The sequence below is a fragment of the Meles meles genome, chromosome 5 (genome assembly GCF_922984935.1).
Source record: "Meles meles chromosome 5, mMelMel3.1 paternal haplotype, whole genome shotgun sequence".
In the NCBI taxonomy this organism is placed as follows: domain Eukaryota; kingdom Metazoa; phylum Chordata; class Mammalia; order Carnivora; family Mustelidae; genus Meles; species Meles meles.
The window spans coordinates 144,196,415-144,219,274 of record NC_060070.1 but is presented as its reverse complement, the minus strand read 5'-3'; the positions used below and the strand labels follow the sequence as shown (position 1 = coordinate 144,219,274).

The 22,860-nt window shown below is 43.7% G+C and overlaps 1 pseudogene; it reads left to right on the top strand.

Moving 5' to 3' along the window:
- Positions 1-1,062: 1,062 nt before the first annotated feature.
- The window catches only part of LOC123942255, a 28,269-nt pseudogene continuing 6,471 nt past the window's right edge, over positions 1,063-22,860 (top strand).

Genomic DNA, 22,860 nt, shown 5'->3' with positions numbered 1-22,860 from the left:
GTCTTCGAGGACGCATATCTACAACTAATTACCTTATTGTCTGGTGATGCTTTTTTAAAAAATTTGCAACAGCTCTTTCAGCCGCAATAAACTCAAAAGGGAAGCTTCTCTTTAGTAAAATATTAAGTGCTGAATTTCTGCTTCTCAAGTCAGTTAATGACGAATGGGAAATTGCACAAAATGTCATCATTCCCCACCACACACACACACACACCGCCCCAGACTGCCATGGGGACAAAGTGCAATCAATAACTGCGGAGAAAATCTAAAAACATGAATCTGCTGAAGCAGCATCATAATGGACACCAGAAGTCACGAGCTTATCGAGTGGCTCCTGGGTGGCTCAGTCAAATCAAGCGACTAACTCTTGATTTCGGCTCAGGTCCTGACCTCAGGGCGAGTACGATGGAGCCCCAGGTCAGGCTCTGTAGTCAGCACGGAGTCTGTCTGGGATTCTCTCTCCCTCTGGCCCTCCACCAGACACTATCTCTCTGTCTCTAAAATAAATAAATAAACTTTTAAAAAGTTAAAAAAAAAACATTTTTAAGTATTTTTGAAGTGACATAAATAATTGTAGTAGAGCATAGTGTCCATGGTAAAAATCAATATCTTACTAAATTAAGATACTCATATTAAATTAAGATATCTCATTAAATTAAGATATGGAGCAGAACTGTGGACCTACGTGGTTCAGTTAAGTAGCCTACTCTTGGTTTCGGCTCAGGTCATGATCTCAGGGTCATGGGATCCAGCCCTGCGCTGGGCTCCCCAGTCGGTGTAGAGTCTGCTTGTTCCGTGCCCCCAACCCTGCTCACATACGCTTGCTGGCTCTCTCTCTCTCTCTCTCAAATAAATAAATAAAATCTTTTTTTTTTTTTTTAAGATATGGAGCAGAATTATAACTGGAATTGGCTGTGGCGCAAATGTAAGTCATAATTTCACCCAAAGAAATTGCAAATAGAAGCTATATTTTTCAAATTTTACAAATTTTGAATGTGCCAAGTAAACTACATAATTTTTGCGATGAAGCAGATGTCTAATTAAAAACAACCCCAAAAACCCATGACCACGCGATCCAGCAATTCCTCTTCTGGGAACACAGCCAAAGGAAACGAAAACACTACCTGGGAAAGGTGTGGGAACCCCCGTGTTCACTGCAGCGTTACCGACAACAGCCGAGACCTGGAAGCAGCCGGGCATGTCCACCAGGGGATGGACGAACAGAGAAGCTGTTGTGCTCGCACAATGGAAGAGTACTCAGCCATCAAAAAACAACAGTGAGGGGCGCCTGGGTGGCTTGGTGGGTTAAGCCGCTGCCTTCGGCTCAGGCCATGATCTCAGGGTCCTGGGATCGAGTCCCGCATCGGGCTCTCTGCTCAGCAGGGAGCCTGCTTCCCTCTCTCTCTCTCTCTCTCTCTCTCTCTCTGCCTGCCTTTCTGTTTACTTATGATCTCTCTCTGTCAAATAGATTAAAAAAAAAACAGTGAGGAAATCCTGCCATTTGTGAAAACACGTATAGACCTTGAGGGCATTATGTTATGAAATAAGACAGAGAAAGACAAATACTTTATGATCTCATGCATGTATGCATGTATGCATGGTAGGAAGGAGGAAGGGAACGAGGGAGGGAGGGAGGGAGGGAGGGAAAAGGAAGGAAAGAGAAAACAAGCAAGCCTGCTTCTCCCTCTCCCACTCTCCCTGCTTGTGTTCCTTCTCCCGCTGTGTCCTCTCCGTCAAATAAATAAAATCTTTAAAACAAAACAAAACAAAAGTTACTCCAGGGATGGGTAGGGGACAGATGAAGTAGGTGACGGGGATTGGGAGCACACTTGTCATGGTGAGCACGGAGTCATTTATAGAATTGTTGAATCACTGTGTTGTACATCTGAAACTAATATAACATTGTATGGTAACTGTATAGGAATTCAAATTTAAAACTTAATTTTAAAAAGGTACTTCAAGTGGAAGCAAAAAAAAAAAAATCAGTGTCAAACATCATATTTAGTTTAGTTTAGTTTTAACCTCCTAACTCAGTTCTTGTAGAGATATTGGGTTTTTTTTTTAGGTTTTATTTTTTTATTATGATTATTTTTTAAGATTTTATTTATTTATTTGACAGAGAGACACAGCGAGAGAGGGAACACAAGCTGGGGGAGTGGCAGAGGGAGAAGCAGGCTCCCCACTGAGCAGAGAGCCCAATGTGGGGCTCGATCCCAGGACCCTGAGATCATGACCTGAACCAAAGGCAGACGCTTAATGCCCGAGCCACCCAGGCGCCCCCTAAAGGTTTTATTTTTAAGTCATCTCTACACCTAATGTGGGGCTCAAACCCACAACCCCGAGATTAAGAGTCACGCTCTCCTCTGACGGAGCCAGCCAGGCACCCCGAGAGATTATGTTTCTTAAATAAAGAATATTATGGTTTACAGACAAGAGTCAATAAAGGTGTCAAAAATGACAACTTTTTTTTATTTCTTTTAAATATTTTTATTTTATTTTATTTGACACAGAGAGAGAGATCACAAGTAGGCAGAGAGGCAGGCAGAGGAAGAGGAGGAAGCAGGCTCCCCGCTGAGCAGAGAGCCTGATGTGGGGCTCGATCCCAAGATCCTGAGATCATGACCTGAGCCAAAGGCAGAGGCTCAACCCACTGAGTCACCCAGGCGCCCTTTAATTTCTTCTAGAGAGAGAGAGAGCATGCATGCACAAGGGCGGGGGAACAGAGGCAGAGGGAGAGAGAGAATCTTAAGCAGGTTCCAAGTCCAGAGTGGAGCCCAAGGCCAGGCTCGATGTCACAACCCTGACATCATGACCTGAGCTGAAATCAAGAGTCAGACACCCACCAATTTCAACTTCATCAACATAAAGTACTTCAAGAACTGTTGCAGATATTAGAAATAACTAAAAAATAATATGTCCATACCAGAAAAAGATCATTCTTTAGAAAAACGTCAGGAACCTGCCCATTAGAGCCAGATAGGACTAAAAACTCATGAAGTTTTGAAAATGTAACCAAAATAATCATTCCACTTATTTTTCATGTTCAAATAATACCAAGCATTTTTATTATCATTATTATTATTGTTATTATTATTATTTTGCTTTAATACACATGGATATTTATTTTTAGTTTTGGGGAGGAATTGCATTTCTTAAATTTGTGAATAGACCTATCCATTAAAAATGATTTTTGCCCTGTACCCCCCAATCACCATGTTCTGCTGCCTTTCTCCCCGCATTACAGGACACACTACTGGCACACACAGAATGGGCTTCCAGCCACTGAGTGGATTTGGTTCCACCATGACCTTGGAACCCATCACCCACGTGACCAAGGCTAGGCACAGCTGGCAGGGACTACGGCTGAAAACCCAGACATCAACTGTCCCAAAGAGCCTACGAGAGTCACTTGCCCTGTGCCTTCAAGGTCCTGGTACCTTCTGCATACGTGCCCTTGCGTTCTGCGAATGTTTGTGTTTGGCTTTCAGTGGTGCCCTCCACACAGAAGACCGAATTCCAAGGCGGAGAGCTCTTCCATCAAGGTGAGTTAAATGTTATTTGACCTCAGACCTCACCGTCACTAAAACCACAAATTCCTTATAAGTCCTTGGCTACCCTCTAGAACAGGAGATGCTGTGAAAAGCCAGAACAAACGTTTAATTATAAGTTTAGTCATGAAATTCCACACATGGTCCATATTCCACTCTGTCCCTAAGTGCCACGGCTGAGACAAGAACTCAGACTACGATTGTGTTCTTTCTTTTTCCTGAGGCTTTCGCCGTGTTTCAATTGCCCTAATCTTGTTTGAGATTAGCGTGCCCTTTACCGAGAAGAATAAAAATGAAGACATTATTCCTGAGATAATTAAAACAAGGTGTTACCAGACAATGAAAATACATAAAGTACCAATTAAGTGGATGAAGCCAAAAAATTTTTTTATCGACCAAGGATAGTAGAGTAAGGTTTGATTTAGATCAGGGGTCCCCCAAAGTGGGGGTGAGGTATGACTTGAGACAAAGGTTTGATTGCAAATAGTCGGTTAAGGGAGGGAACAGAGTTGACGTTCCAGACACCTGCAGCAGGAAGTCCCCAGGCAGTAAATGGTAAGATCTGAAAGGAAGTGGGCGGGACTCTGACAATAGCGGCTGCACCCTTCCAAACACCCAAACAAATCATCAAAATCTAATAGTGACAGGTTTTCAGTATTCGTAGCCGAGGAAAATACCATAGTTCTAATTTTAAACATCTTTCCCAAACAAACAAAGCAATCCTAGAATATCAAATAATTTCATATTATTAGATAAAAGGGACAGAAATATTTAATTTTAACTTCTTTTTAAATTTTTATTTATTTATTTATTGAGAGAGAGAGCGCGCATGTGCGTGCAGGGAGGGGGAGCAGAGACAGAAAGAGAATCCCAAGCAAATGCCCCACTGTGCAGGGAGCCCCACCCGGGCCTTGAACCCACAAGCCTGCTTAACCGACTGAGCCACCCAGGCACCCCTAATTCTGATTTCTGTTAGCCTCTGGGTTGCAAAAGATTAAAAAAAAATCCAGGAAATCGGCCCTACCAGAATATAACAAGGATTTCTCAGCCTAGTCAGAGCCCAAAAGAGTGTCAAAGAATCATTTAATGACTGAGCCGGAGGTAAGTATAAACACCTAGAAACTCAATTCATTTGTGCATTTCGCTGCATCAAAGAAGGGAAGGACTTGCCCATGGTCTCCTAATCATCGATCCAAATGGTTTTCTTATTTAAAGAGAAAATTTGGGGTGCCTGGGTGGCTCCGTCAGTTAAGTGTCTGCCTTTGGCTGGGGTCATGGTCCCAGGGTTCTGGAATCGAGTCCCGTATCAGGCGGGGAGCCTGCTTCTCCCTCTGCCTCTGCCTGCCGTTCCCCCTGCTTGTGCTCTCTCTCTCTCTCTCTCTCTCTCTCTGAAAAATAAATAAGACTTTTTAAAAAAGAGAAAAATCAAGGTTTTCGTGTGGTTTGCTTGTTGTTGGTAATTTATGGACTGTGCAACAATGCTGTTCTCTCTTTCACACACACACACAGAGGAGGGAAGGAAATTTGTTTCTCTGGAAAAACACTGATAGGAACAGACTCTCTAAAACATCCAAGTTCAGGCCATTGAGCGTTCTGAGACCCACGGAAAGGAATGCGGTTTTCTCCAGATACCAGATGCCGAGTCTACAATGTGTTGAAGAATTTCTCACCTAATTTTCACCGCTGAATAATGCTCACCAATTTTACATCCATCCTTCCCCCCAGCAAGAAAAATGACAGGCATTCCCAGGGTCACATCCTGGGTGGATCTCGGAGAGGATTGGAAATAGCCCACGCAGCTGTTAGCGTCTCCAAATACACAGTCCAAGGCATTCAAATGCCCGGTCTGCAGTGCGGGCCGTGAGAGGCAAGAATACAGCTCCTCTTTTCCAACCAAAGATCAATGCCATATTATGCCTGGAAGAGCCAAGGTCAGCCGAGCTCCCAAGGCAGAGAAGAAGATCACGATTGTCAACGGAAGGAAAAGGCTTCCTTCCTTCCAAGGATGCACAGCTTTGACTAATTGAAGACCTTTCGAGGCCAAAACAACGTGGTTTTGTTACATTTTGGAAAGAAAAGGATTGCTCTCCCCTTCTTTTTAAAATTAAGAACTAGCTTTTGAGCAGGGAACCTGCTTCCCCCCCTCCTTCCTGCTCATGCTCGCTCGCTCGCTCGCTCTCTCAAACAAATGAATAAAATTTTTTAAAAAAGAAAAAAAGGTGGCTCAGCCCGTCAGTGAACTGTCTGCCTTCGACTCAGGTCATGATCGCAGGGTCCTCAGATTGAGCCCCATGTCAGGCCCCCGGCTCAGCCGGGGGTCTGCCTGTCCCTCTCTTCCGGCTTATCATGCTCTCTCTCTCGCTATCTGTTGCTATTTCTATCTCTTTGTCTCAAATAAATAAATAAAATCCTTTAAAAAATTAAATTAAGAGCTAGCTTTTGGGGAGCCTGGGTGGCTCAGTCGTTAAGTGTCTGCCTTCGGCTCAGGTCATGATCCCAGGGTCCTGGGTTCGAGTCCTGCATCCAGCTCCCTGCTCAGCGGGAAGCCTGGCTCTCCTTCTCCCATTCCCTCTGCTTGTGTTCCCTCTCTCACTGTGCTTCTCTCTGTCAAATAAATAAAATCTTAAAAAAAAAAAAAAAGAAGAAGAAAAACTAGCTTTTAAGTATATACAATAAAATGTCAGCTCTGGTCTCCTTGGGTGACGGAAGTTCAGCGATTTCCATGTTCTTTACATACTTAAGTGTCACCTTGTTTTTTGACACAGATGTACACTACTTTTATAATCAGAAAAAAAATTATGTAAGCGAGGGCGCCTGGCTGGCTCATTTAAGTGTCTGCCTTCGGCTCGGGTCATGATCCCAGGGTCCTGGGATGGAGTCCTGCATCGGGCTCCCTGCTCAGTGGGGAGCCTGCTTCTCCCTCTGCCTGCTGCTCCCCCTGCTTGTGTGCTCTCTCTCTGTGTCAAAGAAATAAATGAAATCTTTTTAAAAATTATTAAGCTATATATTGACTTTGAAAAAAGGAGGCAAAGACAAAATACGTAGAGAAAAGAAAAAGGAGTAGAAGGAATGCGAACCCCTCCATTCGTTCGACAAAGAACTCTTCAGTCAGAGACCAAGGGAGGGTCGGACTCTGCTGTGGTCGTTGATAAGGAAGCAGAGAAGGGGCTTAGAGCAGGGGGGAGAGCACCACCCTGCGAGCAGTCAGAAAAGGCTGGTCTGAAGAAACATTTAAACTAAGGATCAAAGCTGACCCTGGGAAGAATAGTGGGGAGACAGCACGTGGGTGAAGCCCCGGGTCAGACCTTGGTGACTCAGAGCTGACCAGGAGGGCTGACATTTAGAAAGAAAGAGGCAGAGTGGAAGGGAGGGGGCAGATTAGAGAGATAAGCAAGTGCCAATTCCTTCCTTTGGGCACCTGAAAGCCCAAGATAAGGAATTTGTGTCTTAATCTCAATACAGTGAAAGCCGTGAAAGGATTTTTTTTTTTTTATTTGACAGAGAGAGAGATCACAAGTAGACAGAGAGGCAGGCAGAGAGAGAGGAGGAAGCAGGCTCCCTGCAGAACAGAGAGCCCGACGCAGGGCTCGATCCCAGGACCCTGAGATCATGACCCGAGCCGAAGGCAGCGGCTTTAACCCACTAAACCACCCAGGCGCCCCACAGTTTAGGATTTCTGACTTCTTATTTAGAGTCCCTTGCATGAGTTCAAAGCAATTTTTTTCAAGATTTTATTTATTTATGTAACAGAAAGAGAGAGATCACAAGCAGGCAGAGAGAAAGGGGGAAGCAGCTTCTCCGCTAAGCAGAGAGCCTGATGTGGGGCTCGATCCCAGGACCCTAAGATCATGACCTGAGCCGAAGGCAGCGGCTTAACCCACTGAGCCACCCGGGAGCCCCAAGGCAATTTTTTTTTAAATGAACACTTGGTACGTGCTTCGTGTTTGACTGAACAGATCCACACACACACCATCCTGTAGAATCATTAGCAATAGAAATAAACGGTACTCCAAGTACAGATGTAGCAACATCGTAGATAGAAACAGGAGCCTGAGAAGGATGAAGGGTTGAGAGAGAAACTCAGCCAGGCTCAGACGCAGGTCTTCCAACTCCAGGCACAGCATAAACTACAAAAACAACGACAACAACAACAACCCGGCCCTATTGAGGGGTGCAGTTAATTCAGGGACAAAATTCGAGGTTTCCTATTTCTGCTCCTCATTTCAGTTCATTATAGGTTCATGTGTGTTCGTTTTATGTTTCTTGTGAAGATCACACTTTTTTTCTCTTTTACTGTGGTTAAGGAGGGACTTTGTCCAATGCTGGGAGCTTATTGCAAGAAGAGTGAGGCAGCTTCTGAGCAGAAGATAAAGTTTAAAGAACGAAGACAATGAAGAAAAGAGATGCAAACTTAGCCGATTTGTGGTTGAGCCAAGGCTTGGGTGTGGATACAGACCCAATGCCATAATAGCAAATACCATAGTCGAAAGATGCCCTCTAAAATTAGTCCTCTTGTTTTACGTGAAGCTTAACGGCAAAATTCCATCATAGTAAAAGAATGTGGATGGTTCCATAAAGTTCATTATTAAAAGATCTGAACGATGGACAAGTTGGATTAGTTGAACTATGGCATTTTTTTTCAGCATTATTTGAGGGTTAGAATTTCAAATCCAATGTCAAAAAAATTCTAAGTGACAAAAAAAATATGTCCTTGATGGCTTTGCAGGATGTGGAAGAGATTACTGGTTCAGAGTAAATATATTTTGGAATGCATTGCATCCTGATGCTACAATTAGTTCTATTCTGGTTCTGAAAGTGGAAAGGGGTCAGGGGCCCCACATAACTGACACTTAGCAGCAGCAGCTGACACAGGCTGGGCACCCCCCTCCCCCAGGAGAAATGGCTCACTCTTGACCTCAGAACCCAACAGAGACAGGTTAGAGAACATTTATGCAAGAATTCTTGCTCCCCTGCTCTTTAATTTTCTTTCATTTTGTTGAGCTTAAACATTTTTCTCCCCAAATATCAAACCTATCAGGGTACCTGGGTGGCTTGCCTTCCACTCAGGTCATGATCCTGGGGTCCTGGGATCGAGCCCCACTTTGGGTTCCTTGCTTCTCCTCCCTCTGCTCCCTGCTGCTTGTCTTCCCCCCTCAAATAAATAAATACAAATCTTAAAAAAAAAATTAACTTATTCGTTAACAAGCCCATAAGGTGTGTAGGTACAGTTACTTAAGTGTGCTGTAAAACTTGGGAAGTGTGAATGAAAAATCAATCCACACTTACTCAAATGCTAAGTACCAAAAGAATAGAGCTCACTCCCTTTGTGCGTAGTTGGTGAGCTAAGAGAAATCGCAGAGCTCTATTCACTGAAAGTCCAGACTAATGGAATTAGCAGAATTTTCCATTTTCCCCACTGTAATGAGAAGTAGCTGAGACACATGGCTGTATAAGTTGAAGGCAGACAGCACAACGGTCTGATTTACATCTATGGTGAAGTGATTAACACAGTCGGTTCGGGTAACACCCATCATCTCTTTTCTTAATTTCATCCATCCGACTCGGAGAAAATAACTATGGTAACACCTCAAGCAATCGAAAGTACTAGCTTCTAGGGGCACCTGGGTGGCTCAGTGGGTTAAGGCCTCTGCCTTCGGCTCGGGTCGTGGTCCCAGGGACCTGGGCTCTCTGCTCAGCGGGGAGCCTGCTTCCTCCTCTCTCTCTGCCTGCCTCTCTGCCTACTTGTAATCTCTGTCTGTCAAATAAATAAATCAAATCTTTAAAAATAAATAAATAAATCTTTAAAAAAATAGTTCTAGCTTCTAGAAGGCTTGGAAAGAATATCTAAAATAGCAAATGTCCCACTGAAAATAATCAAGCAAAATGCACATATCTCTCATACCGTCAAATCTGAACACACTTCAGGACAGCCCTGCTTACCGCAGTCCCTCCCGTTTACTCTTCTCTCCGGCCAAGCCACCCAAGTTGCGACATGTGGATTCTGGCTTAGCTCCTTTGAGTGTGGTAGCATAGAGGCATCAGTGAAATACCGCCCCCCCCACATACCTTTCATACCTATGCAGAGACCCCAAGACTGCAGTTCACAAACATACAGAAAGCTTACAGTTTGTGAGCTTGGCCTTGGGGCTTACGCATTCCTGCATTCCACTGAGTCAAGTGAAATCTCCAGGCTCTGGGTCACCTTTCTAACAGGCACTTCCTTGTGAGTCACCAATGCTGGAGATGAGGTTAAGAGGACTGGTCAAAGACGACAAGGTGATGCCTGCTAAATTCAGTCTTCTCCGGCACTTCGAAGCACTGAAGGGGTGCCTTTGTACATGGGACTTCAAGCCCAATAAGAATTCTTGTGACTGAGGCATGTTTGTATTTGTGTTATTTTTTATTTCTTTGGGTGAGCGCACTGAGCTAAGATATCGAATGCCCTGAGATACCTATTTAAGATGCAGATGAAAGCAAAAAATGGAAATGTTTTAGGAATATAAAAATAGGTAACGCTAGTCAAAATGGCACACCGCTGCTTTCTTAAAAATTGAGTTTTACATAAAGATAATTTTATTTGCCACTGAATTTAAATAAGTGCCCGGAGCTCTGTGCAATGCAGGTGGCTTCTATTTTCAGGCAGTATCTGATTCTTAAAAGTATATTTTACAACCAACAAGAATGACAGTCATTATGAGTAACTCTCCCCATTGTTCTATATCTCCGAAATAAAAAAAGATCATGCTACAATACTGATTATATTCCTTTGCAACACATACACAAAAAATAATAATAAATAGAGATAAACAAACCAGAACATTGTCTGCATGAAAGAAAACAACTGAGCTCGCTTGCAAAGATCCCTTGGACCCTTTACCAAGCCATCAGTACAGCAATGAAATCAACATAACTTAGATGGATACCCCCCAGAGGCCAGGGGCTGTGGCTTGATGGTTCTGTGGCCCACCTACTTTTTTTCTCTTTAAGATTTCTTTTTAAGGTTTTATTTATTTATTTGACAGACAGAGATCACAAGTAGGCAGAGGTAGGCAGAGAGAGAGAAGGGAAGCAGGCTCCCTGCTGAGCAGAGAGCCCGATGCGGGGCTCGATCCCAGGACCCTGAGATCATGATCTGAGCTGAAGGCAGAGGCTTAACACACTGAGCCACTGGGGCGCCCCTCTCCTTAATATTTTATTTATGATATTTGACAGAAAGAAAGAGAGCACAAGCGGGGGAAGGGGGGGGTGGGCAGCAGGCTCCCTACTAAGTAAGGAGCCCGATATGAGGCTTGATCCCGGGACCCTGGGATCATGACCTGAACCAAAGGCAGATGCTTAACCCAATGAGCCACCCAAGCACCTGAGTGTGGCCCACTTGCTTTGGCTTCTGGGAAAACAAAAGTCAAAAGCCAGAGCAAGAAACCAGTAACAGTTTCCACCATGAAGGAACATGGCAATTGATCCTGAAGGCTTTGTCACACGAGCCTTCCATCCACACCGACGGCAAAGCAACCCGATGATTTGAGAGCAGAGGTCTCAGTGCACCCGCTGTTGCACTGTGATCAAAACGAGAGGCTAATTAATGTTCACCTGCCAACACTTTCCCAAAGTCCTAGAATTCAGACAGAGCAAGGCAAATTTGATCAAGTCGACAAATCTCATGAAAAAGCGTTAAAGATCTTGGCATGCACATCTCTACAAGAAACTGGAGAAACTAAAAAGGCAAATGAGACAAGACAGACATACAGTTGCATTACATCCCCAGGAAACTTTTTCTGCGTGCCAAAGAAGAAGAAATTCTTAAATACAAGGAAAATAACTTAAATACCAGAAGAACCTGGAAAATCTATTTTTTAAAAAAATCATAGCTAGGGCGCCTGGGTGGCTCAGTGGGTTAAGCCACTGCCTTCGGCTCAGGTCATGGTCCCAGGGTCCTGAGATCGAGCCCCACATCCGGGCTCTCTGCTCAGCAGGGAGCCTGCTTCCCCCTCTCTCTCTGCCTGCCTCTCTGCCTACTTGTGATCTCTCTCTCTGTTGAATAAATAAAATAAAAAAATCTTAAAAAAAAAATCATAGATAGCACTTACAAATGCAGGGGAGCCCTGCCAGCACAATGTACCATACCCTGAGATAGTTTAAGATGCAGATGAGATTTAAGCATCATTTATTCCTCGAATCATTGTTATTCCGAGATATACTCAGACGTGGTTCTTATATTTTAAAATTTTGTGGAAGAGCCCTAACCCAAAATAGTTAGCAGCATGTTACTCTGATTTCCTGGAATTACAGACCCACAGAACTAGAATGATATTCGGGATGATTTATTTCAACACCTATTTTTAGAAGGGTGTCCTAATACCCAGACAGGATGAAGGTCATGCCCTGGCAATATGAAAACTAGGACCCAGATTCCATGATTCTTAGTTGCATTTACTGAATCTTCATTGTGATTTAAAATGACAGTAACTCAAAAAATGTAGAAATGGGCTGCAGCAGTCATCCCATGCACGAATTGCTACCATGGGTGACTAAAAAAACCAAAGTGGAGAATCAAGTTAATGATATAGAAACAACTGTCCATCAAAAAAAATTTTTTTTTAATTTTAAAAAAATCACCAATAAGCAAAAAAAATTCATATTGTGTTTTTGCCCTAAATTGTTAAATGTGTTGCCTAAACTTTTCATTTTCCTTTAATGCTATAAGCCTAAATTAGAAATATTTTCTTCCTTAAAAGAAAACACCTTTTGGGGCGCCTGGGTGGCTCAGTGGGTTAAGCCTCTGCCTTCAGCTCAGGTCATGATCTCAGGGTCCTGGGATCAAGCCCCACATCGGGCGTTCTGCTCGGCAGGGAGCCTGCCTCCTCCCCACCCCGGCCTGCCTCTCTGCCTGCTTGTGATCTCTCTCTGTCTCTGTCAAATAAATAAATAAAATCTTAAAAAATAAAAAAGAAAGAAAACACCTTTTAGCAGGTTTGTACCCGGAGGTCCCAAATAAGTCCCAAATCTCAGTGGCTTAAAATTTTTTTAAAGATTTTATTTATTTATTTGATACAGCGAGAGAGAGAGACTGAGAGCACAAACATAAGCAGGGGGAGAGGGAGAAGCTAGCTCCCCGCTGAGCAAAGAGGCCGATGCCGGGCTCCATCCCAAGACTCTGGGATCATGACCTAAGCCGAAGACAGAGGCTCTACCAACAGAGCCACCCAGGTGCCCCCAAAGGAAGTTTCTGAATAAGTCATAGAAATAAAAGCTATGGCCTAGGGAACACACTCAATGGTCTTGTAATCTTGTTGTGTGGTGACAGACGGTAGCACCTGTGGTGAGCGCAGGACAAAGTAAAGACTTGCGGAATCAATATGGTATATTCTTCAAACCAATGTAACCTTGTGTGTCAACTGTACTCAAATAAAAATCATTTTTTTAAAAGGTTATTCGACTCATGCTTAATGTGCACTGCAGTTCAGCAGGGGGCGCTGCATGTCGTTATCATTCAGGGATACAGACCAACGGGGCACCTATCGCAGAGGCACCTGCAAGGGTGAGCGGATGACTCAGTCCTTCAAGCATCTGCCTCCAGCTCGGGTCATGATCTCTGGATCCTGGGATCAAGCCCTGCGTCAGGCTCCCTGCTCAGCAGGGAGCCTGCTTCTCCCTCTCCCTCTGCTCCCCCGACTTGTGTGCACGCACACACTCTCTCTCAAATAAATAAAAATCTTTAAAAAAAAAAAAAAAAGACACATCCCCAGAGGGCCTTAGACAACATGGATTAAATACTTCCTCTCAGAAGCGACACACAGTTCTTGCAAATCACTGGTGAAACTCATCACAGGATGGGGCTCCGGAAATGGCGATATTGAAGGCCGAACTCCAGAAGTTTTTGCAGAAGAGCATTATTGCCACTCCCTGTATATTTCTGAAATGTGAAAAACTGGAAACTGAACTTCTGTGATTGAATACACAAATGTATGAAGTACCTAGTTTTTTTTTTTAATCATAAGCAGAATGACGCCAAAAAGAATGTCCCTAAGCATCAAAACCTCCAACAATAGCCTTTGTTCAACCACCCAGATAACCAATGACCCTGGCAAGGCACATCAGTTTCCTCCCTTGTAAAATCACCAGATGAGAAAAGGGGATTTCTAAGGTCTCATCTAGCCTTGGGTGACCTTCAGTCCCAACTGAATGAGTTAATGAGTCTGTGTAGGCAGACTTCTCTCTGGTTGCATTAACAGGGTGAAAATCAAGATACATTCTCTTGAAGATGCAACATTCAAATATAGAGAACTCTTGGCTGCCAAAAACCAGGCAAAAATGGTAATTATTTGGTTGCTTTTCTTTTTTCTTTTCTCTCTCTCTCTCTCTCTCTCTTTTTTTTTTTGGCTCTGTTTTGTTTTCCAAATGGTCACAAAAGTAGAAAATCTCACTTTGTTCAATGCAAGTAGGTTGCATTGGGTTTGCTCCAAAGAGCACTACACAAACATCTAGGAATAGCTTCCCCAACCAAAGCAAAAGGTTTCTGTTCATTCTGACTATGCTTCACTGTGCTTAATGCACTATCTTTCTGTTATTTATTTCCCTCTGCTTATATTTGTGCCTCTTCTTACAGGGTTGAGAGAATTCTAAGTTCTACAAGGCAATAATGTAACATCATATTTTTCCTTATGGGGACCAGCCCGTGACATTTCCCCTGAACCAAGGTCATTCTGTTCAGTCAGTTGAGGAGATAAGGACACTCATATTTACCCTTGGTCATTAAGAATATTAACAGAAAGAAGTTTTGATTTATGTAATATGGAAAGGGCAGTAGAAACTCCTCTTAGAGAAAGGAAAATGTGAAATCAGAAATAGGACTCAATTTCTTTTTTTTTTTTTTAAGATTTTATTTATTTATTTGACAGAGAGAGCGATCACAAGTAGGCAGAGAGGCGGGGGGTGGGGGGTGGGGAAGCAGGATCTCAGTTGAGCAGAGAGCCCTATGTGGGGCTCGATCCCAGGACGCTGAGATCAGGACCAGAGGCTTAACCCACTGAGCCACCCAGGCGCCCCTAGGACTCCCTTTAAAAAGTGAATCTGTTTTAATAAAAGATAGATTATAAAGCAAGTCAACTGAGCCCCAAATACTTCATTTGAATCTTATGTTATTAAATATCTTGATCTGTGCTGTTAAGAAAGCTGGATTTGGGGGGGGCCTGAGTGGCTCAGTGGGTTAAAGCCTCTGCCTTCAACTCAGGTCATGATTCCAGGGTCCTGGGATCAAGCCCCACATCGGGCTCTCTGCTCAGCGGGGAGCCTGCTTCCCCCTCTCTCTGCCTCTCTGCCTACTTGTGATCTCTCTCTGTCAAATGAATAAATAAAACCTTTAAAAAAAAAAAAGAAAGAAAGAAAGCTGGATTTAGGCGCTCCTGGGTGGCTTAGCTGGTTAAGCATCTGCCTTTGGCTCAGGTCATGATCTTGGGGTCCTGGGATCAAGCCCCAAGTTGGGCTCCCTGCTCAGCAGGGAATCTGCTTCTCCCTCAGTCCCTCTGCTCCCCTGGGCTCTCCCCCACCTAAAATAAATAAAATCTTTTAAAAAAGAAAGAAAGAAAGAAAGCTAGGGTCTAAAGAATGAAAACAGAGCCCCAGTGAGCTACTGATCAGCTCAGATGGATGATCTCAACTGAAGTAAAAACTAGCTATGCTCTTTTCCCTTCGACAAATGACGGATTCCTCCGTGGGGTTTCTTCCAACTGTCTAATGTAAGGAAAAAAAATCCTTGCTTTCCCGTTGTCTCCAGGAGCCCGCTTTATCTCCCTAAAAAAGTAAACATTTATATTTGCATAAACCTCAAGATATGTGAAATCATGGTTTAGAGTCATTCAACATGACCAGGGTGGGACACGATGCCAACTCATAAACTGTACATGCTGGTAATCACACTTTGGAGATGAATGTAAAATAAGCTTAGTGGATTTAAAGAAATTATTTTCCTGCCTGAAGCCATGTTTTGGTCCCACAGGCACCGCGCACACCTCCTTGTGGGCCCTCCAGCTCGGTGTGTCTCCCCCTGCTGCAGCTGTTTGCAACTAACTTGAATTATCATTAAAGAGCTCCTCACGATTTCTGAACCCAAAGCACAGGGCACTGCATTGTGCATTCATCTACATTACAGAAAAGCAGAGGTTTTGAAAATAAAGGTCTACCTAAAGCCCCAGCTCATTAAATCAGAAACTAAATTGCAAGTTGATGCTGATGAAAGAGGAGATCAGAAAGAACTCGAACAGAATCACCAAGGCATAAATTGTCTAACTACCTACGTGAACCAAGACAACCTTTTTTTTTTTAAAGATTTTATTTATTTATTTGACAGACAGAAATCACAAGTAGGCAGAGAGGCAGGCAGAAGAGAGAGGGGGAAGCAGGCTCCCCGCTGAGCAGAGATCCTGATGCGGGGCTCGATCCCAGGACCCTGAGATCATGACCCAAGCCAAAGGCAGAGGCTTAACCCACTGAGCCACCCAGGTGCCGCGAACCAAGACAATCTTAAATGAGGAGCATTTCTCTGCCTTCCAAGAAAACTCTTTCATCGCCCCCAATCCAGGGGTGAGACTAGAGAGAGGATTCTTAGCTTAACCAGGAAAGTACATCAGATGACCCCGGGGAAACCTTCCAAACACCCAGACCCATCCACGCCACGCACACCTCACCCCCGGGAACTCAGAAGGCAGCATGCGTGTCTTGAAAATGTTCCACAGAAGGATTCTGATAGATGCCGTTAGTCTGCAAATTCTAATTTCCCAAGGCCCTTCCAGCTCTAGACTCTACATTAATAAGCGGATCCAATGAGCAAAGGGCTCTGCAGAGTTGAATCAATAAGGCTCTGCCAGCAATCATGATTTATTGATTACTGGTGGCGTCGCCGTGAGGGAGAACCCACACCTGGGCTCTGTCTTGGGGAGCGGTTGTCGCAAAGGCCTTCAGACTGGATCTGCATCTCCCTGAGAGCCTGAGTGGACGAGGGGGATTCGGTTTGCCCCAAGTTCAGATTCTTGCTTTTTCATTAGTAGCTGCGTAACTAAACTTGCACTGATTACTAAGCCTAAACCTTGGGGCAAATGGCTGGCTCAGTCAGAAGAGCATACAGTTCTCGATCTCGGGTCACGAGTTCGAGGCCCACATCGTGGGCACCGATTACTTAAATAAATAAACCTTTAATAATAATAGGTGGGGCACCTGGGTGGTTCAGTCAGTTAAGCATCTGCTTTAGGCTCAGGTCACAATCTTGGGGTCCTGGGATAGAGCCCCGAGTCAGGCTTCCTGCCGGGTGGGAAGTCTGCTTTTCTCTCTCCCTCTGCCCCTCTCCCCACTCATTCTTTCTTTCTCCCCCCCCCTCACATAAACAAAATCTTAAAAATAATTATAAAATTTTAAAAATAAACTTAAATCCTTTTGAGCCTCAGTTTTGTGGTCTGTGAAATGGGTGCAAGAATCCCTCTCTCACCTGCACGCAGTGCCTCACAGAGCCTGACACACAACAGGTGTGGACTACACATAACTTCCAAGCAGAACCGACCTCCTTCTACTTCTGTCTCATTTCTCTAAAAACAAGCCTTTTCCTATGTCTTCAAAGCCTTTCCTCCATTATAAAGCTAATAAAACATTTTGACTTAAAGAGAAAAAAACTATAAAGTCTAAATTATTCCCACCAAATGATGGAAAGGTGTATTACAGAGAGATGAACCACTACACCCAAAAACCCACAAGCGTTGGCTTATTTTTTACTTTTTCCCAAACCCCACACCTCGGCCATCTTTTCCATGTCAAACCCTTCAGGTTTCTAATTGGAAGGCCTTAGGCAAACCTACGTCATCTTAGGGATTTCCGCTGTGTCAAATCGGAAAACTAATATTGTCAACATCTGCTTCGGGGCATTGCTGTGAGGCCCCAGTGAGATCGTGTGTATCGAAGTGATTTCATATACATTCAACATGACCCGCATATAAAGGGGGCAAGACACAGCAGCTCCTAACAGCTTTTGTCCAGGCTTCTCAGATTTGACAAATGTGACTTGCTTTCCCTCATCTTCCCCTTCCATCCTCATGTTAGGAGGGAGACGGTAAAACCAAAACCAACCAACATAAAGACAGTCTAGTTACCCAATGAATAAGTTAATTTGTGATCTGAATGGCATATACAAGTCCCAACCTCAAGAACGGATATCCTGTTAGGTTTTTATCAAGCGTGTGTTTCATTTTAGGAAATCGTGTACTGGGGCTGTTTTATTTCCCACAGCTCCCTGAGGCTGCTCTCAGAAGTTCTGTGGCATCACAACGAAATATGCATATTTTAAGACTTTATATTTTCAATGTTGTCTGGTAATTTGAAAACAATAATAAACATAAATAGCGAAGGCGTGATTTTCTAAAGGTGCAATTTTCTAAAATGAGCGAATTTTAACACAGGGGGCTAGCTAAGCATACCAGAATAGCTAGAAATAAGGTAGAGAATATTGCAGCCCAGAATCCCTAATCAATTTTAAGATTTGCCCATTTAGTCTTGGTTGATTGGGGGGGGAGCCTCTTAGATAACATCCCTTTTTTAATTAAAAGAAGTAATATGTTTTGGGGCGCCTGGGTGGCTCAGTGGGTTAAAGCCTCTGCCTTCGGCTCAGGTCGTGATTCCAGGGTCCTGGGATCGAGCCCCACATCCAGCTCTCTGCTCACCACGGAGCCTGCTTCCCTTCCTCTCTCTCTGCCTGACTCTGTCTACTTGTAATCTCTGTCAAATAAATAAATAAAATCTTAAAAAAAAAAAAGTAATACGTTTTTACAACAATTTTGCAAAATCCTTTAAAACTGAAGGTCATTGAAACCCGGATAGACAGCTACTCTGCTATGCACAGGGGTACTGTCCGCAGTTTGTACTAATGGCTCTAGGAGGTCTTTTCAGGAAAGTAACATTTCTGTTGTGTCTGAGCTGCCTTTTACCACACCCCAGCAATACGGACACCCACCCACCCCCTACCCCGCCCCCGCCCCCCCCCCCCCCCCCCCGCTCACTTACCGTCTGTTACCCAAAGTCCAGCTCCCAGTCAAGCAACAGACCTAGGCCCTACAACTTCCTTCTTTCAGCCAGTGGTTTTACACATCCCAGTCCTGGCATGTACCAAGTAATAAAGCCATACATACTAACTCAGTTGACTGCTAGTAGTTTCTATTTTTACTTGCATTTCAACAAGTTTCGCTTATACGTATTTCTTTAAAAGATTTTATTTATTTATTTGACACAGAGAGAGAGAGATCACAAGTAGGCAGAGAGGCAGGCAGAGAGAGGAAAGGAAGCAGGCTCCCCACTGAGCAGAGGGCCCCATGCGGGGCTCGATCCCAGGACCCTGAGATCATGACCTGAGCTAAAGGCAGAGGCTTTAACCCACTGAGCCACCCAGGCGCCCGCTTATACATATTTTGAGGAATTTTGATGAATGCCTATTTGCAATCTCTGGCCTCTACTATATTAAGACCAAACTCAAAAAGGAAAATGTTCAACTGAATTATTTCATAGGTTTGTTACTTTATATTCACTAAGTTGGGGCGCCTGGGTGGCTCAGTGAGTTAAAGCCTCTGACTTTAGCTCAGGTCATGATCTCAGGGTCCTAGGATGGAGCCTCGCATCGGTCTCTCTGCTCAGTGGGGAGCCTGCTTCCCTTCCTCTCTCTGCCTGCCTCTCTGCCTACTTGTGATCTCTCTCTGTCAAATAAATAAAATCTTTAAAGAAATAAAGTAAAATATATTCACTAAGTCATTGAGTTAAATCACAGCAATTAAACAGTTCAAACCTAATTAAAACTATGATTAGATAATTTGCTTATGGTTATTCAATAAGCCAGGAATAATACCTAGGAATAAAGCATAAAATCTGAAACTAAATTTAACAATATGTATACAATACTTATTTCTTATTTGTACAATTTCAGTAGGACATTTATGAGAAGGCTCACGTGAATGGTGAGATGTAAGCCAGATTCATACGTGAAAGGACTCAACATTGTAAATACATAAATTCTCTCCAAGTTAATCTACAGATCAATGTAATTCCAATGAAAAGTAAAATGGAATTTGGGGAAGGGGGAATCACAAAATGAGTGTAAGGACCCATCAATAAGGCATGTCAAGGTGACTTGGGAAGTCTACCCCATCTCCCTTGGCCACACCAGCCCACAGCCTTCTCTGCTAACCCATATAAGCTTTCGATAAAATATAACAAATGATTTTTAAATGCATAGCTGGGCAAAAAAGCCAGACAGGGAAATGTCCCAGAAACAAACAAGAAACTCAAACCCCACCAGGGTGATTAAGAATTGAAGATGAAGGAGGAATACGAGAACAGATATTCATCTCGGAGCGTCGGGCTTACCCACAGCATGAAACTGGAATGGAGACCCCCGGATAAAGTCAGGAGGGTAGAAGACTAGAAAAAAACCCATCCTCTAGAGAGAAAAGCATTGCAAAAGCAGATGACTGGCCCTGGGCTATAAATGGGGAAAGAGTCAGCAGTGAGAAACAGGGGACTTTAGCCTGCTCAAGGCACAGGAAGTTCAAACGAACTCCAAGGACACAGGACTGGAAACCAGATCCCAAACTGAGCGAGCATGCGGATCTCAACAGACAAAATGAACCAGGGCGCATGCAACTCACGAAGATGATAAGGCACGCGACCCAGCAAACCGCCATGAGAGAGGAAAACCAGCAGATGAATCAAAAAGGCGACTTGCGGCAATGTCTACAATAGCCAAACTATGGAAAGAACCTAGATGTTCATCAACAGATGAATTGATAAAGAAGATGTGGTATAGATACACAATGGAATACTATGCAGCCATCAGAAGAAATGAAATCTTGCCATTTGTGATGACGTGGATGGAACTAGAGGGTATCATGCTTAGTGAAATAAGTCAATCGGAGAAAGACAACTGTCATATGATCTCCCTGATATGAGGACATGGAGATGCAACATGGAGGGTTGGGGGATAGGAGAAGAATAAATGAAACAAGATGGGATTGGGAGGGAGACAAACCATAAGTGACTCTTAATCTCCCAAAACAAACTGGGGGTTGCTGGGGGGAGGGGGGTAGGGAGAGGGTGGCTGGGGTTATGGACATTGGGGAGGGTATGTGCTATGGTGAGTGCTGTGAAGTGTGTAAACCTGACGATTCACAGACCTGTACCCCTGGGGATAAAAATACATTATATGTTTATAAAAAAATAAAAAATAAATAAAAAAACTTTTTTAAAAGGCGACTTTACACCACCAAAGGTACAGGTAAGAGGGCACTCTAAGAACTGTAATGTTTTTAAAATGCTGGACAAGATAATGGCTGGTAAGTCAAGAACAAGGAATCAGGAAGTAAAAGAACAAGATTGAGGAAGAACCACATCGAGATCTAGAATTTAAAATGCGGTTGGGGAGCCCGGGTGGCTCAGTGGGTTGGGTCTCTGCCCTCGGCTCAGGTCATGATCTCAGGGTCCTGGGATCGAGCCCCACATCGGGCTCTCTGCTCAGCGGGATCCTGCTTCCTCCTCTCTCTGCCTGCCTCTCTGCCTACTTGTGATCTCTCTGTGTCAAATAAAGAAATAGAATCTTCAAAAAATATTTTAAAAAATATTTTAAAAAATTTATTATTTTATTTTATTTATTTATTTATTTATTTTATTTTAAAAAATAAAATAAAATGTGGTTAATGGAAAAACAAAAGGAGGCCGTTTTCATAGGTTGTACTGTTTAAAAATTTTCTTCTCGTCCTCCCTTGCGGAAGGGTCTGTCTCCCATCTGTCATGGGCTTGGCCATGACAGGATTTGGTCAACGGCGTGAAGGGACTCCATACCAGCTGCGAGCAGAAGCTTTTGGAAAGAGGGCAAGCCCATCAGCCCTCCCACACGCCACAAGAACCTCACGCCTGCGGTGGGGCTACTCCCCGACTCCAGCCTGGGTCTCACCGAACTTGACCCATGGCCTGGAGCAAAGACAGTGCACCTGACCAGCAGCCCCTCCTGTGCAGGGTAAGCAAGAAAGAGATACCTGTTGCGAGCCGCTGAGGTTTGCAGGTTGTTGGTTCCACTGTATTATTAAAGCAAAAGCCGATCAGTGTAGCCAGCTGAGGAGAGAATCAGTGAAATTCAAGATAATGCTGAAGAAAGTCCAGGACACAGAGAAATTTAGTGCACAATATAGAAGCTGAGAGACATCAGGCTAGAAGAATATTCAGCATATGCTCGTAATGACGCCAAGAGTACAGACTCGAGAAAATGGGGGGATAGGTTAGTTTTCCACAGCCGTGAAACACGCCACCCCAAACTCTGCAGCTGCTTCTGAGTCTTAGTCACGTGACCTGTCACAGTGCGGCAACGTGCTCCTCAAAGCCAACAGGTGACTCTCGCTCCAGTCTTTTCTTTTTTGTTCCAGTATCATGGAGCGTATTATTAGCATCAGGGATACGATGTAGTGATTTAGCCCTCCAGTCTCTCTCCAGTCTTGATAATGACGGTAATGGAACAAAATCATGGGAGTAACACTTTATCCTCCTGCTCAAGGGGAAGGGGGTTCCGGAGGGGACGTGTGTGCAAAGATCTTGGGAGGCATCTCAGAATTTTGTTTGTCACAGCAAAACAGCAACACTGGGGGATGAAATACGTCCCAGTTCATGTACCACCTCGAGCATTTTGCTCCTCCCACTGGGCAGAAGGAGCTGCTCGGAGCACTTAGCAGAGCCCTAGACCAAGGTGGCATCGTCCTCGGGATCCTAAGGGCACAGCTGTGTTCCCTCTAGACCCACAGCAGAATGACTCATGTCCTTGTGCCAAGTCACCACTTTCTTCCATCTATTCGGGTCAATCTGATATCCTACTTCTGGATCCAAAATTCCACTTCTATGGAATAAACTGCTCTTGTTCTCGGTCAGTGTAAATATTCTATGGGTGAATCATACATATTTTTTAAGTTGCCTTTTCCACTTTTAGGAATACATTAATAGAAACATTATTTAGATCGTTCCCTTGTCACTCCTTTACCATTAAAGACTTTCATTGACTAACTTGGCAAATTCTGGGAAGATAATATGGAAGCTACTAGTTTAAAGCCCTTTTAAAATTCCCAAAAGCTGAAAAGATAAATCCATTAGCATTTTTGTTTATTCTAGAAGGTATTGGCTTATGGGCATCATCTTTATTGTTTTACAGGAACACATGTTTTCTTTTCTTTTCTTTTTTTTTTTTAATTGATCAATGGCAGAATACAAATGGCGAACAATTAATCTTAGCCATGTATGGCTTCTGTGATTC